The sequence below is a fragment of the Pseudophryne corroboree genome, unplaced genomic scaffold (assembly GCF_028390025.1).
Source record: "Pseudophryne corroboree isolate aPseCor3 unplaced genomic scaffold, aPseCor3.hap2 scaffold_476, whole genome shotgun sequence".
NCBI classification, from domain to species: domain Eukaryota; kingdom Metazoa; phylum Chordata; class Amphibia; order Anura; family Myobatrachidae; genus Pseudophryne; species Pseudophryne corroboree.
Window position 1 is genome coordinate 63,321 of NW_026970088.1, and position 3,927 is coordinate 67,247.

Consider the following 3,927-nt stretch of genomic DNA (forward strand, 5'->3'; position numbering starts at 1 on the left):
GGGCATCAGCAACTTCTGCTGATTAAAATGATATGCGGCATGCCTATATTCTGTGTGTAGCATTTCATATGCAGATACAGCCACAGTCTCACACAGTATATAGGCGTGCTGCATATCATTTTAATCAGCAGAAGCTGCGTGTGCATCCTAGCAACATAGCAATGCAAATAAGATGCATTTTAATAAAAAAAGGTGCCCCAACTTTAGCATTGAGGCAAGATTTATGAGGACACATCTGTATCCAAGCAGAGGCAGAGGTCACAGTGTTAGTGGCAGTGTGAGTGCTGTGTGCATGTGAGTGGGTTGATTGTGCAGTAGTGTTCGGAATATGAGTAAGGAGCATTATGTGTGTCATGTAATAATGCATTAATAATGTGCAACATATGTGTAAGGGGCACTATGTGTGTCATTATGTGTATAAGGGCATTAATAATGTGCGGCATATGTGTAAGGGACATTGGTGGTCATTCCGAGTTGTTCGCTCTGTAATTTTCTTCGCATCGCAGCGATTTTCCGCTAATTGCGCATGCGCAATGTTCGCTCTGCGACTGCGCAAAGTAAATTTGCTATGCAGTTAGGTATTTTACTCACGGCATTACGAGGTTTTTTCTTTGTTCTGCTGATCGTAGTGTGATTGACAGGAAGTGGGTGTTTCTGGGCGGAAACTGGCCGTTTTATGGGTGTGTGTGAAAAAACGCTGCCGTTTCTTGGTAAAACGCGGGAATGTCTGAAGAAACGTGGGAGTGTCTGGGCGAACGCTGGGTGTGTTTGTGACGTCAAACCAGGAACGAAACTGACTGAACTGATCACAGTTGTCGAGTAAGTCTGGAGCTACTCAGAAACTGCTGAGAAGTGTCTATTCGCAATTCTGCTAATCTTTCGTTCGCAATTTTGATAAGCTAAGATTCACTCCCAGTAGGCGGCGGCTTAACGTGTGCAATGCTGCTAAAAGCAGCTTGCGAGCTAACAACTCGGAATGAGGGCCATTATGTGTAAAAGGGCATTAATAAAGGTTGTCATAATGTGTAAGACGCATTATGTTTATAAGGACATTAATGATGTGTCTCATATGTGTAAGGGGCATTACTGTGTAGAATTATGTGTATAAATGCATTACTAATGTGTGGCATTATGTGTATAAGGTGCTCTAATATGTAGCGTTGCGTATAGAAAGGGCATTTACTGTGTCGTCTAATGTGAATAAAGAGCAATAGGGTGTGGTGTAATGTAAATAAGGAGCAATTCAGTGTGATGTAATGTGAATAAGGAGCACTACTGTGAGAAGTAACGTTTATAAGGTAAAGTGATACTACTGTGGGATGTAATGTGAATTATGGACACTATCGCGTGATCAAATGTGAATAAAATTGCAGTACTGTGTGGCGGAATTTTAATTGGGGGTACTATTGTGTGGACATGCCCATTGCCAGCAAAAACACACCCCTTTTTGGACTGTGCGAACTGTTCCTGTTTAAAATATAGGGGGTACAAACACCAAAATAAGTACTGTTATGGGTGAGGGTTGATGGTGCTGGGAAAGAGGTGCAAGGTCAGAGGCGGAACCAGCGGTGGTGCTAGGGGGCACCAGGCAAAATCTTGCCTAGGGCATCATATTGGTTAGGGCCAGCTCTGCCAAAGGGCCTTGTGGGGGAAATGTCTTCAGTAAAAGCATTCCCTGTGTGTGTGGTGTGTCGGTACGCGTGTGTCGACATGTCTGAGGAAGAAGGCTATATTAGAGAGGAGCGGGAGCAAATGAATGTGGTGTCTCCGCCGACACCTGATTGGATGGATATGTGGAGTGTTTTAAATGCTAGTGTAAACTCATTGCACAAAAGATTAGACAAGGCTGAAGCTTTGGGACAGTCAGGGTCTCAACCCATGCCTGATCCTATGTCGCAGGGACTGTCAGGGTCTCATAAGTGCCCACTATCCAGATTGTTGACACAGATACCGACACGGATTCTGACTCCAGTGTCGATTACGATGATGCAAAGTTACAGCCAAAATTGGCAAAATACATTTGATATATGATTATGGCAATAAAAGATGTTTTGCACATCACAGAGGAGCCCCCTATCCCTGACAAGAGGGTACATATGTACAAGGGAAAGAAGCCTGAGGTAACCTTTTCCCCTCACACGAGCTGAACGAGTTATGTGAAAAAGCTTGGGAATCTCCTGCTGATTTCCAAAAGGATCTTATGGCGTATCCTTTCCCATCAACGGATAGGTTACGATGGGAATCCTCCCCTTGGGTGGACAAAGCATTAACACGCTTATCCAAGAAGTTAGCCCTCCCGTCCCAGGATACGGCTACCCTCAAAGAGTCTGCTGACCGCAAACAGGAGATTACCCTGAAGTCCATTTATACACATTCAGGTACCTTACTCAGACCGGCAATTGCGTCTGCCTGGGTGTGTATGTGTAGTGCTGTAGCGGCATGGACGGATACCCTAGATAAGGATACTATTTTATTGCCCCTGGGGCATATAAGAGATGCTGTCCTATATATGTGTGTATGCAAACTACAGGTGCTGCTGCATGGCTCACACCCTTTTACTTGTCTTGTAGAGCAACTCTGGAGCTGTTACTGGGTCCAGCTGCTGCAAGAAATCAGCTTGAATGCTTCAGGGGCTGGGGCATGGCCAACATGAGCCCCACACTGATGGGGGTGTATAAAGCGATCTAGGGGTCATCCAAGCGCAACCCCACAAAGGCCGCCATGCCCTGCGTGACCATTTTCTCTTTTCATATGCAGACGAGGGTTGCAGCCAACTATACCCATTGCTTGGATGACATCACCATATGCGAATCCATCTGCTGCAGGCCTTCCCCCAGGAATGCTTGCACTAGTTGTTGCATTTGGTTTGTTGTTTGGGGGGTGCTTCAGTATTAGGCAGCCTTCTGCCCTCACACATTCGTCTGAAAATGTGTTCTCCCTGCAGTTGTTGTCCCCAGATGAGAGTTCCCTTGTGCTGCCTCAGTTGAATCTCCTTTACTTGACGGAGGTGTGCCTGAGCAGCGGCCCTCCCCAGCCCTATCTCAAATCATACTTATTTTGCTTAGGTGATACCATGGTCATGAAGATTGTTTTCCCAGGGTGAGGTTCATTCATTGCATTCTGGGTATGCTGACCTCTGTGATTTCCCCAAATGTGGGAATCTCGACTGCATAATTTGTGGTGGGGGGGGGGGGCTGCATTTGTGCTTTCCCCTGGTTGGCTCTGGTATAATTTAGATCTCATTGTCTCAGGTCTCTCTCCAGCCTAGTTTGCTGTCTGTTTCCACTTCTCTTTTCTTGAGCCCCTCCCTTCTATGCCCTTGCGCACTATCCTGACTTCTCCCGTCTGCTTACTTTGTGCCTTCCAACGCACAATGCGAACTACAGGTGGTGTTGCATGGCCCACACCCTTTTATTTGCATTACAGAGCAGCTCTGGAGCTGTTACAGTGCCCAGCTGCTGCAAGAAATCAGCTTGAATGCTTCAGGGGCTGAGGCATGGCCAACATGAGCCCCACACCAAAGGAGGGTGGGGGGTGTTCAATGCGAACTAGGGGTCATCCAAGCGCCCCTTTTCTCTTTTCATATGCAGATGAGGGTTCCAGCCAACTTTGGCCCACTGCTTGGATGACATCACCGTATGCAAATCCGTCTGCTGCAGCCCTTTCCCCAGGAATGCTTGTACTAGTTGTTGCATATGGTTTGATGTTTGAGGGTGCTTCAGTATTAGGCAGCCTTACGCCCTCTCATTTTCATCTGAAAAGATGTGGTCTCCCTGCAGTTGTTGTCCCCAGACAAGAGTTCCCTTGTGCTTCCTCAGTTGAATCTCCTTAACTTGACGGGGGTGTGCTCGAGCAGCCGCCCTCCACAGCCCTATCCCAATACATGCTTTTCTTGCGTATGAGATCTCTTGATCATGAAGATAGTTC

At 46.7% G+C, this 3,927-nt stretch overlaps 1 non-coding gene across 1 annotated transcript; it reads left to right on the forward strand.

Moving 5' to 3' along the window:
• Positions 1 to 3,048: 3,048 nt before the first annotated feature.
• LOC135028466 (U1 spliceosomal RNA) lies at positions 3,049 to 3,215 on the forward strand. Its single transcript, XR_010224772.1, has one exon. It is a non-coding gene; the product is annotated as a U1 spliceosomal RNA (small nuclear RNA).
• Positions 3,216 to 3,927: the final 712 nt, after the last annotated feature.